Raw genomic sequence first — 15,471 nt, 5'->3', positions numbered from 1 at the left:
CTCTGTCCCTGGTTCCTGGGACAAAGCTCCTAAAACCCTTGCAACTTCCTAAGTGACAGCACTAGGAGTATCTTTTGTTCTAATATTAGGTCTCTGACCTTGGTTCCTGACACAGAGCTCCTAAAAGCCTTGGAATTCCCTGGGTGATGGGAGTGTCTTTTGTTCTAATGGGGTGAATCTTGGCGGGCTCCTGGATAGCTGCAGGATGCGGGCAGGTCACCAGAGAGACCAAGCCATGAGGAGAAGCTTGGACCTTTCAGCCCCACTCCTCAGTCCTCTGGGGAGGGAGAGGGACTACAGATGTGAAGCCTGCATAAAAATGCCAAAGTATGGAGGTCAGAGGGCGTCCACATTGGTGAACACATGGAGGTGGTGAGAGGATGGCATGCCAGAGAGCCCCTTCTCACACACCTTGCCCTATGTACGTTTTCACCTGTATTCTTTATTATATCCTTTATAATGAATCAGTAAATATAAGTTTTCCCCTGAGTTCTGTGAGCCATTCTAACAAATTTTTGGACCGGAGGACGGGGTTGTGGGAACCTCAACTTACTGCTAGTGGGTCAGAAGTACTGGTGACAACGTGGGACTTGCAACTGGCTTCTGAAGCGGTGGTGTGGGGGGTGGGATGTCTTGTGGGACTGAGCCCTTAACTTGTGGGATCTGATGCTAACCCCAGGCAGACAGTGTCAGAATCAAATTGAATTACAGGACACCCAGCTAGTGTTGCTGAAAATTGCTTGGTATGGGGAAAACCCCACAAACATTTGGTGACCAGAAGCGTCGGAAGTGAAGTTTTCCGTGTGAGTAGTAAAAGAGACACACAAGAGTGCTTTTTCCTTTACACCTGCTCTTGATTACATGAAAACTGCATCTGCTCTCAAAGAGCAAAGGACAATTTTAAAGGGACTAGAGAGAGGAGCCAAACACAGGTAGTCTCATGATGCTACTACAATGGAGGAGACTGGGAAGAGTGACAGGAAAGGAGACTAAAACACTGCTGGTCAAACAAAGTGAAAAATAATTACAGCAGATCATCAGAATACCAGCAAAGGCATTAGTCTCAACCATTTTAGGTCGTAAATCCCTTAGGGAATCTGATGGTAGGGCACTCCCTTCTAATTTCAGAAGAGGTTCACAGACTTCCTCATTCCCCACCCATAAAAGGTGATCTGGGCTCAAAGAACTTAATTTAAGGATTGGCTCAGACACTTCACTTTTAAAGACTGTGAAGCCTTGGCCCAGCTTCTGGGGTGGGGTGGGGTGGGGGGAGGATATTAATGCCAGAGAATATGTAAGCTCAGGATAAAATTATGGTTAGATCAAGTAGTGACTGATAAAGAGTTAAGAACTAGTTAGACTGTAATGATGTGAACATTCAAGGAAAGATGACAAATATTTGGAACATTCATCACCACTCTCACATCTGAAGCCCTTGACAAACAATACTAATAAATCATGAATATGGCCTCAGAATCCCATGCATTTCAACATGCCCAGCAGCCAGGATTAATTTGCCAGAGATGCCGATTAAGTAAAAACCTAGTTGCGATACCTGATTTCACCTATTTTATTGAAAACTTTCTCCATTGTTATTCTTTAATGTGAATCTGTTTCCTCTGCTTGAGTATGGCTACTTTAATAAACAATTCTATTCTTCTTTGAGAATTTTCAAGCCTACAGTATAATTTCAATACTATATGAACACTCATGCACTTTATATTAGATCTGTCAACTGGTAACACTTCACCTTTTCTGTGTGTATTTATTTTTGCTGAACCAATTGAGAATAAGTTGCAAACGTCATGACATTTCCTTCTTAAATACTTCAGTATTATCTCCTAAGAACAAGGACACAGTTCATTTATCATACTCAAGAAACTGAACTCTGATATGACGTTGTTCTGCAACATACTGTCCACATTCAAAATACTTGATTCTAATAATGACTCTGAGAACTGTTTAGGTTAGTTGAGTACCCAGTACCTAATCAGGATGTGGGTACTGTGCATAGTTGTCTCTTCTTGTTAGTCTCTTCTGATCTAAAACAGGTTCCTCAGTCCCTTTTGGTCATTCACGACATTAACTTTTTTGATGAGTCCAGGCAATATGTTTTAAAAATGTCCCTCAACCTGGATCTGTCTGATTGTTTCCTCATGATTAGATCTCCAAAGTAAACATTTTTGGTAGGAATGCTACACAGGTGACGTTATGTCCTTCTAGTATGCTACATCAGGAAGCATATGTCGGGTTTTACCTTTATTGATGAAGGTGAATTTTATCACTTGGCTAATAATAATCTTTCATTCAATGCTCTGAGCACCCACTAATGCCCACCTGAATCAGTTACTATAATAGTGTTTGCAAAATGGTGATTTTTCTAACACTATGATTTCTTCTACATTTTGTAAAGTGGTTCTGTACTCAGTATTTTTCTACTTATCTTTTTTTCCTACTAAATAAACAGAACTTCTGGGTTGGCATTTTTTCTGTAAAAAAGAGTCCCCCTCCCCGCAACACTTAGCACTTCTATTTTTTAATGGGAAAAAAGGGTAAGTGGAAAAATATGGTAATGCTGCTATAATCCTGACTACAAAATCCATTTTCAGGGGCCAAAAAATGAACCTCAGAATTAACCTCCTTTGGGCTCTGAAGTCAGGATGTCTAAGTTCAAATTCCAGCATGATACTTAACCTCTCTGAACTTCAGTTTCTTCTTTCAAAAAATGGTATTACCTGCAGGCTTCATGGCCGATGCTCAATAAATGCTACAGCTTACTGAGCTTATTCTACTTGTATTATTATTACTCATGGAAAGCAGAGGAAGGCATTCTTTGGAGGAAACCACAAAGCCCCCACCACAATATTTTGGAACTCCTATTCTAATTTCTCCCACCACCTTGGGAAACACTCAGGTATCTGCTGACCAACACAATCCTCCTGGCTTCCAAGAGGATTTGAGCTTCACCTCAGGGAGTCCCCGCAGCTGGGAAGTATCAGAAATCACCATCCTCTCCCCTCAACTGTCTTCGTCACCCCGCTCCTGAGAATGACTCTCAGGGCAAGCCCAATTCAGTCGGGCAGCTGATACTTTAACTCTAGAAAGGCAGATACAGGAAAAGAGCAAATGAACTGTTTGAGGCACTAGGCCACAAGTGGAGAAAGTGCTTTTACTATAAGCTCTTTCACTTTTGTACTATAAGCTTACCTGCAAAATCCCATTTAGCAGAGGTTTTATGCCTTAATAGATGAACTTGTTTGTTAAGTTCAAATCAGCTGCCAATGTTTTAAGGAATTTTAAAGCTCTTAAATAATTTTAGGAAATTTCCCATAAAAAATAGCTCAGGGGAATGCTGCATTCCCACATTAAGTGTCTGCAATGATACTTTTATAACTTCTGATAGTGGCATCAGTTATTCCTACAGAATTCAATGACCTCTTTATATGTAAAGTAGAACACCATATATTGTAAGTGAAAGAGATTAAAATTTCTTTAAAGGTCTCGAATGGCTGCTGCTGAAGGAAAAGGTAGGTGTAGGTCAGGGATTTTCTGTACTAACCTACCAGTCACATTGCACAGACTGGCTGAGCCCTGTGTGCTTGTGCCTCAATGAATCTGCTCACTTATGATCTGAGGGCTTCTCTTAACTCTCACTTCCACTGACTTAAGTCCTTCTCAGATGTTAATCTACAATACTTTCACTTATTCAAACGTAGTATATTCACTTGTGTCTTCACTGACCCCTTAAAGAATTCAAGGGAGAAAAAAAGATGTTACATTCTATTATGAAATGAATACAGCAGTAATTCTGATCAATGTGGATGACAGGTTGTATCAATTATATATCTCCTACTGAGATTTGTCAGTGGTTTTTCTAAAACACATCTGTCATGTCATTCCTCTGTTCAAAGACTTTCATGTGTCCCTTCCATCAACTAAATAAAATTCAAACTCCTTGACACTCAGGGCATTTTGGGAGGCAAATGGACCTAAAGGTAACTGATAGTCATGTGATGGTAGACACTTCTTAACCAAATGAAGCTGTCAAAGTGACTGAAATAGTGGCTTGTGATCTAAGTAGAATGTAAGTGTGAAGTGTGGAGGAGGATAAGTGGGAGAAAACAGAGAGAGAGTCCAAGGAACAGGAAGCTTCAACAAACCCAAATGACAGGAGAGGGAGAGAAAAAGAAGCAACAGCCGGAGAATAGGACACTGGAGTTGAGACTCCAGAATATAAAAATTCCAGGAAATAATGAGGCCTAGGTTCTTGGTGAGGTGGAATGGTCAAAGGATCTGAGGAAAGAATTTTAGGTTTGGGTGTTCACTCTCCACAAGGTCTGAAGTTGGCCAGGATGATTGCAGGACCATGTGTGGGTAAGTCTGTCAGGAGTCAAGGCCTCTGAGAAGTGACAGGCAGGGAAGTGAATGACTGTGATAAAGGAGGGACACAGGGTATGGAGCAAGAGAATGAAAGGTGAAGTTTTGTCATTGTGGAAGTGCACTGGTTTGAGAGCAGCTGTACTGATTCAAGAAAATGCCAGCACCATGGGTATACAGCTGATGCCCACAAGGTTCACAACACTGACTAACTTGAAATTGTGCTGAAGTTTGAACCTAAACCTCCTGCCCCGAGGCTGACATACAGGAGCTCCATGTGTGAGCCACTGAGCGATTCCAGAGTTGCTTGATAATTCCTGATGATCCTCAACTGTAGTTTGTCCTCAAAAAGAACAAGGGTCTACTGAATCCTTGTTCTTTTATTCCTTGAGTAGGAAGTTCTTCAACCTCACACAAGTGGAGCAAAGGCTCAATGCCCAGCACTCAAATGTCAGTTTCTTTTCTTATACTATCTCCTGCCTATATGCGTTCATCAGGTAATCTCTACATCATAAAAAAGAAAAGATCTCAGGAGCAAAGACCAGCATGGAAAAGAAAGCCACTTTCTTCCTTCAATGTAGAGAGGCAGAAAGGTAGGAAAGTAATTAGGAAGACATCACCAGACACTAAGAGAGTCATCAAATCTTTTAGATAGAAGAGCTCTTAGGGGTCATCTTCAACATAATACAGTAACACCCTATAAATCACTGACTCTTTGTAGGTAACTGGTTCTATCCATGGGTAGTTTTAAGTATTAGAAAGGTCTTTTTTATAACTAAAATCTTGATTCCTAAGTGCCCATTCATGGCTCTTGGAAGCACCACTGAATAAACTGTATTTCATTTACTGATGGTGTAAAATACCATCAACTGTAAGGTGCATCATCACTGTATCCTGTCAATAAACTGTAAGATGCCATCAAATATAAGAAACACCTTCTAGAATCAATGAAAATTCCTCTTCTACACAACAGTCCTTCTGATAGTCAAAGACATCATCTTCCCTGGGGCTCTACCTCAATCTTTTCTCCATACTAATTATTCACAAAGTCCCAAATTATTCTTTTTTAAAAGATTTTTTAAAGAATCTAACATTTACAAGTTAGAAATATCATACAAAAACCTTTCCCCCAAACCATTCAAGAGTAAGTTACCAGCATGCCGCCACATTACCCCCAAATATTTAGTGTGTATTCTACAAACAAAAAACCATTTATAAACAGAGTACAACCATCAAAATCAAGAAATTAACACTGATACATTACTAATCTAAGAGTCCATTCAATTTACTCAATTTCCCAATAATGTCCTTTATAGCGGCCCAGATGAGAGCCATGTATTGCATTTAACTGTCATGTCTCATTAGTCTCCATCAGTCTGGAATAGTCTCTCAGACTTTGCTTGATGTTCACGACCTTGACACTTTTGAAGTCTACAGCCCAGTTATTTTGTATAATGTCCCTCATTCTGGATTTATCTGGTGTTTCCTTGTGGCTAGACTCAGGTCATATACCTCTGGCAGTAACATCACAGAAGTGATGCTGTGCTCTTTTCAGTGAATACTCCCAGGTGGCGCAGTTTTGATATATCCCATTACTGGTGACATTCACTTTGATCATTTTGTAAAAGAGATGTCCTCCAGGCATTTCCACTGTGAAGTTACTCTTTTTCCCCTAGTAATTATTAAATATTCTGTAGGGAGGTATTTCGAGACCAGGTAAGTACTCCATTCCTCATCAAACTTTCAATTTATTTTACTTTTTAGATCAGTATGAAGTCATAGTTACTATTTTTTTTTTTTTTTACTTAATGGTCTAAAATACTATCATTATTCATTTTGATGCTCAAATTCCAAACTGTGTTTGATAAAACACGTTTATAGACTTTTTCCATCCTGTTCTTTTTTTGGACATCATTTTTCAATGTCTTTTTCAATTCTTTCAACAAAGAATGAATACTTCCAATATCAAGAGCAGTATGAGACTAATGTCTTCCTTCATCTGAATATTATGTTCACAAGGATACAGGCCAAGCCTTCAATATATTTTTTAGCAGCCATGGCACATGTTAGCATATGTTGAGCTTACATGATTGAAGGTTCCCAGCTGTCCTCCACTTGAACTGTTAACTTAAGCCACGTCTCCACAAAACCTTGTTACTAACTTTTTTTAAACCCATTTGCAGGCTGACCTAATAAATACTTCCTTTTTGTTGTTATATGTTCCAAGATCCACCTAGTTTTGTGTCATTTTCAAGTTAAGATACTTATATTTATGTTTTCTTATAAGTTTTTTTCAATTTAAAAAAATTTTATTGAAGTATAGTTGATTTAAAATGTTGTGTTAATTTCTGCTGTATAGCAAAGTGATTCAGCTATATGTACACATATTCTTTTTCATATTCTTTTCCATTATGGTTTATCACAGGATACTGAATATAGTTCCCGGTGCTATACAGTAGTAGGACCTTGTTGTTTATCCATCCTGTATATAACAGTTTGCATCTACTAATCCCAAACTCCCAATCCTTCCCTCCTCCATACCCCCTCCCCCTTGGCAACCACAAGTCTGTTCTCCGTCTGTTTCATAGATATGTTCATTTGTGGCACATTTTAGATTACACATGTAAGTGATATCATATGGTATTTGTCTTTCTCTTTCTGACTTACTTCCCTTAGTATATTAATCTCTAGATCCATCAGTGTTGCTACAAATGGCATTATTTCATTCTTTTTTATGGCCAAGTAATATTCCATTGTATATATATATACCACATCTTCTTTATCCATTCATCTATTGATGGAAATTTAGGTTGTTTCCATGTCTTGGCTATTGTGAATAGTGCTGCTATGAACATAGGGGTGCATGTATCTTTTTGAATTATAGTTTTGTCTTTATATATGCTCAGGAGTGGGGTTTGCTGGATCATATGGCAACTCTATTTTTAGTTTTTTGAGGAACCTCCATACTGTTTTCCATAGTGGCTGCACCAATTTACATTCCCACCAACAGTGTAAGAGGTTCCCTTTTCTCCACACCCTCTCCAGCATTTATTATTTGTAAACTTTTTAATGATGGTCATCTGACCAGTGTGAAGTGGTACCTCATTGTAGTTTTGATTTGCATTTCTCTAATAATTAGTGATGATGAGCATCTTCTCATGTGCCTAGTGGCCATCTGTATGTCTTTTCTGGAGAAATGTCTCTTTAGGTCTTCTGCCCATTTTTCGATTGGGTTGTTTGTTTTTTGATATTGAGCTATATGAGCTGTTTGTATATTTTGGAAATTAAGCCCTTGTCAGTTGAACCACTTGCAAATATTTTCTCCCAGTCTATAGGTTGTCTTTTCATTTTGTTTATGGTTTCCTTTGCTGTATAAAAGCTTATAAGTTTGATTAGGTACAAGTTCTTGATAAAAAATTTTTAATGAGTGGAGAAAGAAAAGTTAAGTACACAGTTAGGCATTCCAGCCAGGGAAGATTTAAGTTGAGAAGAAAGTAATTTACATTAGCTTTCACACCAAGCACCAGCACTCCAAAGGCCTTACAATATGTTACTTATGTTTAAGAACTTCTAAGTCTGAGAGCTCTGTGAACTGAACAATTAAGAAAATGGATGGTGGTTGGTGTCAGCCAGGTTTCTCGCTTTTGGAGTGGGAGTTTACAGGTAAGCAAAGAGAGAAAATTAGAATGATCTATGTAATGTAATGGATTAGAATGTAATGGATTAGAGTTGGAGACCTAAGTATGAACTTATTCTTAGCTTAATATAGATGCAAATGGTTATATGTAGAAATATTTATACATATGTGCATATACAGGTATTAGTATACACACATATATTTCCTTGCTCTGTCAACTGGGAAGGCCCAGAAGCAACAGAACCTTAGTAGTAACAAGTACACTTAATACCCAGAGCCTGGTTTCTAATATCATTCTCCAATAAATGGAAACTAGGGTTCCTCAGAGAAATGGCTGATTCTAGGACTGGGACAGGAAATATACACAAGATGATCCTGGAGCATCTTACAGAACCAGAAAAGAAGGAAGTCCTCAAAAAAGCAAAACAAACAAAAAACCGACACCCATGGTAATGGCAACATGTCAAAGGACACAGGAGTCAACTGAAAGAACTCTCAATGGCCAAAGCTGAAATAATTTGATCAAAAAAATAAGTAACACTGTATTACAATACAAAGTATAAAATAAATATCCATGAGTCCATACTGATACATATAAATGACTGAATAAATTATAGAGAAGAGATGAATCATCCAGATGAAATAATTCCAAGTAAATATGTAATACTTTACCCTAAGGAGGGGAAGTCTAACTCCCCACTCCTTAAGTGTGGGCTGTGCACAATGACCTCCTGAAGAGTGTTGCATGGAAGAGAGAAAAGAGAAACTTTATTTATTTATTTATTTTATTATTATAATTTGTTCTGGCTGCATCAGGTCTTAGTTGTAGCACACAGGATCTTTTCGTTGTGGCATGCAGGCTTTTCTCTAGTTGTGGCATGCGGCCTCCAGAGCCCGTGGGCTCTGTAGTTGCAGCACAGAGGCTCTCTAGTTGTGGCGTGTGGGCTCAGTAGTTGCGGCGTGTGGGCTTAGTTGCCCCACGGCATGTGGGATCTTAGCTTCCCGACCAGGGATTGAATCTGCATCCCCTGCACTGGAAGGCGGATTCTTAACCACTGGACCACTAAAGAAGTCCTAAAAGAGAAACTTTATAGTGGAGAAGCCTGACAAACAGCCAGGTGGTCAAGGTCAACATCAACAGTGATCACTCATATTGGTAGTACATGATATGATATGATGAGAATGACACTTTACCTCTGTGGTCTTCCTCCCCAAACCCATATCCTCAGTCTAATCATAAGAAAAACAAACAAATCCCACTGAAGGACATTCTACAAAATACCTGAACAGTAGTCCTCAAAAAACTGTCATAACCAAGAGGAGCCTAAGGAGACATAATGACCAAATGTAATGTGATATCCTGGATGGGATCCTGGAACTAAAAAAGGACATTAGATAAAAACTAAAGAAATCTCAATAAAGTATGGCCTTTAGTTAATAATAATGTACCAATATTGGTTCATTAAGTATAACAAATGTACCATACTAAAGTAAGATGTTAATTATAAGAGAAACTGGGTGCAGGGTCTATGTGAATTATTTGTACTATCTTTGCAATTTTTCTGTAAATGTAAATCTGTTCTAAAAGGTTTATTTTTAGAAAGAGTCATTCTATAAAAGGGAACAACTCATCAGAAAAAAAGGAGGCTAGAAAACAAACAACACTTTTAAAGTGCTGAAATCCAGAATTCTGTATCTGAAGTCCTTGAAAAATGATGGCAAAAAAAGACACTTTCAGGTAAATGAATGATGAGAGAATTCATCACAGCAGATCTGCACTGCAAGAAATGATTAAAAAAAATTATCTATATTGAAAGGGAAATGACACCAGATGGAACTTGTAACTGTAGAAAGAAAAAAAGAACACCAGAAATGCTTATATGTGAGTAAATATAAAAGCCTATCACTTTTCCCTTCATCAGTTTTTCTGTTGCCATTACCCTCACCAACAAAGGATCTCTTTTCATTCCTCCTCTAAAGGCTCTGCAGACTTAGAATTTGACAGTAGGTAGAAAAGCCCTCCTAGGGAGAGACTGTCTAGAAACTCTGGGGGATTTTATACTGTTACAAACATGGAGGGGTGCCTCTGGCATTTAGTAGGAATGGGCCTGGGAGGCTAAACATTCTGTAAATACAAAGGACAGTTCTGCAGAGCAAAGAATTATCCTGCCCCGATATGACTCACATCCCACCCCCTGAAAAACCTGAATTGAGGAGCACTGTAAGGCATCAATTAAGGGGTAAGTAGCCTCACCAGACCTCTGACACATGCAGCCAGGCTGCATCATCTTCCTTAGCAGCTGTGCCTGTGGGACTAATTCTGAGCTTGCAACTGTAAATCCAGGTCATCATCATACGAAAAGCAACCAAGTAAAAAATGTCTTTTGTCCTGTAACCTATGGACCTGATTTCTAAGCCAGTATTCTAAACCCCACGCAGATCCTTTACATTATTTTAGCTTCTTCCTCTTCTGTTGCTGGAGAGGAAAGGATAAGCACAGGCAAGATAAAAAGGCAAATCAAGGGGCTTCCCTGGTGGCGCAGTGGTTAAGAATCTGCCTGCCAATGCAGGGGACCACAGGTTCGAGCCCTGGTCCAGGAAGATCCCACATGCCGCGGAGCAACTAAGCCCGTGAGCCACAACTACTGAAGCCCGCAAGCCTAGAGCCTGTGCTCCACAGCAAGAGAAGCCACTACAATGAGAAGTCCACGCACCACAATGAAGAATAGCCCCCACTCGCCGCAACTAGAGAAAGCCCACGCAGCAACAAAGACCAAACTCAGCCAATAAATAAATTAATTAATTTAAAAAAGGCAAATTAAGTGATGAGTCCAAACAATTTACTCAGGATGCTGAGCCTGCAATGTCCGTGTTAGACAGGAAGGCTAGAAGATAAGTTGTCTTAAGTATCTGGCAGAGGGAGGGGCGCTCCATTTCCAGAGAAATAAAGGACAAATTTAGAGCTTATAAGAAATGTTTTTATACAGAATCATCAGCAGTCATTTTTTTAAAAAGCTGTTATTTTTATTTATTTATTTTTTGGGGGGTACACGGGCCTCTCACTGTTGTGGCCTCTCCCGCTGCGGAGCACAGGCTCCGGACGTGCAGGCTCAGCAGCCATGGCTCATGGGCCCAGCCGCTCCACGGCATGTGGGATCTTCCCAGACCGGGGAACGAACCCGTGTCCCCTGCATCGGCAGGAGGACTCTCAACCACTGCGCCACCAGGGAAGCCCAAAAAGCTGTTATTTTTTAAAAGCTACTGCCTATATGTTTCAGTGTCAGATTTTTCTTGATAATTATGAATTTTTGAAAAAGTAGATGGATCATATGGAAGATACAGAAGACATATATGCAAACTCAGGCCAAAAGATACAATTAAGACTCTGTTTCCTGCTATAGCAGTACATTTAATGCAAGCTCAACCTTTTCTGAGGTAATTAAATCCATATTCAATTAGAACCTAAAAACTTTAAACAGTTAAAACAATAGTATGACTATTATATTGATATTATAATGTATTATTATATATTAATAATATATATTATGAAAAGCCCATTTTCTTGATGGGCTTTAGAATAAAATAACAGATTGACACTAAGTGGCCCCAAATTATGGATATTTAAAGATATTTTGCAATATGTTTGTGATTTATCTTTATTTGTTTTCATAAAGTGTGAATTTTTACTATTCACAAAGTGATTTATTCTATATTTTACAAAGTGTTTTTTTTTCTATTCATTGCTAGATAATAAATATAGAGCTATATACTTTTTTTTTTAAAAGAGAATATGATGGGAAAAAGGTGAAGAGCTATTTAACTAATTCTATTCAACCAGCCAAAGAAACACTAAGCAGCATTTGATACTGCTAACTGACATAAAGATAGAAAAGCAACATTATTATTTGGTTACATGTTTATCTAAATTACTTCATCTTCCCATTAACAATGAAAAAAATGTCCACAGATTCTTACAGACATACAAATAAAACTATAAAAGAGATCTCCAATTTGACAATGATCTGACACAATTTATGACTGTTAAACAGTAAAGTCTATATCAATTTTTAAAAACCAGGAAAATAAATCCTTAACTTTCAGACAAATGTGTATTATTTTAATGTGCATTATTTTAAACTATCCAAGAGCCCATAACTTCCCCCTTTACACTGCCACATATCTGTTCACTACAAAGAACTTATTCTGCCAACTAGAGGTAACAAATAAAACCACAAATTGAGCGGTCTTTCCTGTCAGTGATGTCATGGACACTACGCCAGAAAAGATGTCCTTCAGTCACCAGATGAAGGGCATTCATTAGAACAAACATGAACAAGCTCCTGAAACATCATCAACAAGGCAAGAAAATGAAATACCTATACTTAACAATGTGAAATTTAAAAATTAGTTATAAAATATATCCTTAAATGGAAAGAAACCTTAACAAAGCTAAATGTCTTCATGAAATCATTTCAATGTAGCACATACTTATTTTGTTCAAGGTATTCTGCTGCCCACTGCAGAGAATAGAAAGATAAGACACAAACTTTAACTTAAAGAAACCCGCAGTCTTCTCTCTACTGCCAGTCTAGTATGCAAATGATGACAACATAAAAGCAAAAGGACAGTACTGTCAAGAGGTACAAAAAGACACCGTGAAGACTGCAGGGGCCTTGGATAGTAAACTCACTGAGGGTGTGACCAGGGGTCTTTTTTTCAACTCTTACCATTTCGTATTAGTTCATGTCACAACGCATAGCACAAAGGTTTCTTTTCTTAAATGAAGGGTGGATAGAATTGACATGAGAGCAAGGGAGGACTAAAGCATGGATCTTTGGGTCTACCCCTTGAGATGTGGAGTTATAGGTCACTGGGGGAATCTAGTGACTCTGATGGAAGGGTCCTTGAACCTCATGTAGAAACAGGAAAAGAAGGGGCTCTATGGAGGGAGAGAGAAGCAGTGACACATTAATGAGCCAGGAAAACAAGTGGTTCTCAGAGCATAAAGATTTTCTATGTTGTCATCCTACATAATAGGGATTCATGGCCTTCCAGAGAAATAGATTTAGAGACGAAAAAGGTCTTCCCACACAGTAGGCAACGTGGCCTACATCACAGAGGAGGTCAGTGAAAAATCTGAGACTAAAACCTAGTTTTCTTGTCTTTACCTATTTCTCAAAGCAAGATCTGTGGGCCAGTGGCATTAGCCTCACCTGGAAACTTATTAAAAATACGGAATCTCAGGCTATACCCCAGACCTACTGAATCAGAATCTGTATTTTAACAAAATTTCCAGGGGATCCACACGCACATCAAACTTTGAAGAGTATTCCAGAGCACGTATCTAGATGTGAAATTACTGGATCACAATGTGTGAGTTCTTTAACGTATCAGATGGTGCTAAATTTCTCTCCAAAGTATTGTTATCAAGTCACCGTCTCATATTATTCTTTCTAATTTTCTGTGTATCTAATTACAACATAAAGCCATTTCCTATTGCTCTTACATTCCATTTGCCTTACAAAAGTTCCATTTCCTAAGAATATATCCTCAAACTCTATCCCTAAATTTCCTTATTTTTGTTGTTGTATACTAAAATGTGATAAAAGTTACATGGTCAAATAAATTTAGGAAACCATAGGTTCATCAATTAAAACAAGTCTTTAAGACTTCTCAGAGACCTCATTATGTTTATTAGGATAATAGTGGAATACTTTTCAAGCATTTTCCAAAACTTATTTTATCATTTACCTTTTTTCTCCATGGGTCATCTATGGAACATATCTGGATACACTAACATTTCAAGGAACACAGATGGGAAATCCATGTTAATTTATAGAGAATTCCCTCCTTTTTTAAACAAAAATAATTAAAAAAAATTCAATTCCCTCTCTAATAATCCCCAGATCTTCTTATACTTAAAAGACTCTCATTCTCGCTACTTCTCTGTGGTTCTGTGTATGTAAAATAACATCACAGAGGAAGAAAAACACAATCTGCTCAGCTGAATTTCTCCCTATTCATTTTTCATGTTTTCAGTAAGAAGAAATCGATAAGGTCCAAAATTTCAAAGTTTTTCTTACCTCTAAGGCAGCTGAGGAGAGCAAACTGTCACCTGCTCTGAGACCTAAGCAGAAAAACCAGTCTTTTTTTAAAAAAACTTTTATTGGAGTATAGTTGATTTACAATGTTGTGTTAGTTTCAGGTGTACAGCAAAGTGAATCAGTTATACATATACATATATCCACTCTTTTTTAGATTCTTTTCCCATATAGGCCATTACAGAGTATTAAGTAGAGTTCCCTGTGCCACACAGTAAGTCCTTATTAGTTATCTATTTTATATATAGTAGTGTGTATATGTCAATCCCAATCTTCCAATTTATCCCCCCACCTTACCCCTGGTAACTGAAAGTTTGAAAAACCAGTCTTGAATTCAGTGTTCCCACACATGATGTCCTGCAAAATCAGACTGACCCTTAATTTCCTTTTGGTTTCCCTGAAGAAATGAAAAGTGACCTCTGGATAGTGAAAATCACACGTTCTTTCTATTTTATTCTTTATAACTTTTCTTTAGTTTCAGTTTTTCTACAATGAGCATGTGTTACTTTTGCAATTACAAAAAAAAATTTTTAGTTCTTAATTTGAAGGGAAGAAAACAAGTCAGAGCAATAAAATTTAAATCTGTCTGCATTATCCTATCAAGATACACACAAAAGTATCAATGACCCTCAATTAGGGTGAGATCTTTGCAAGATAACTGTCTGAAATCGATTATGTGAATATTAACTACATGATTAAAATGTTAATTCTTGGGCTTCCTGGGTGGCACAGTGGTTAAGAATCCTCCTGCAGGGGACACGGGTTCGAGCCCTGGTCCGGGAAGATCCCACATGCCGTGGAGCAACTAAGCCCATGTGCTACAACTGAGCCTGTGCTCTAGAGCCTGTGAACCACAGCTACTGAAGCTCGTGCGCCTAGAGCCCGTGCTCCACAACAAGAGAAGCCACCACAATGAGAAGCCCGCAAACTGCAATAAGGAGCAGCCCCCGCTCGCTGCAACTAGAGAAAGCCCGCACGCAGCAACGAAGACCCAACGTAGCCAAAAAAAAAAAAAGTTAATTCTTTAAATAAGTCATTAATCTTTAAAATTTTTATGAATGCAGAATGAAAGTTTATCTAGGTTTCAATTTTAAGAGAGTGAACTGGTGAACTGAAAGACCATCAAAAAACCTTTGTCTAAGCCTCTCTTCTGCTGGCCCTTGCCTGCTTCAGTCTCCTGGTCTGTAAGTGGGAGAGTACCTGTACCATACATGGTTATGGTGAGGATTGGCTATGAAAATATATAAAAAGGGGGCTCCTCTACATCACATGTCATCAGAGAAACATAAATTAAAACAACCTATTACAACGGCCAAGATACAAAAACTGATAACACTAAATGCTGGTGAGGATGTG

The 15,471-nt window shown here is 38.4% G+C and overlaps 1 protein-coding gene across 2 annotated transcripts in view; it reads right to left on the bottom strand.

Moving 5' to 3' along the window:
* RNF130 (ring finger protein 130) overlaps nucleotides 1-15,471 on the bottom strand; it is a 107,784-nt gene that overhangs the window by 62,076 nt on the left and 30,237 nt on the right. The window lies entirely within an intron of this gene.

Source organism: Grampus griseus (assembly GCF_964374135.1).
Source record: "Grampus griseus genome assembly, chromosome: 3".
NCBI lineage: Eukaryota > Metazoa > Chordata > Mammalia > Artiodactyla > Delphinidae > Grampus > Grampus griseus.
Note: the sequence above shows the minus strand (reverse complement) of the source record. Positions and strands in the feature narration are given on the sequence as shown.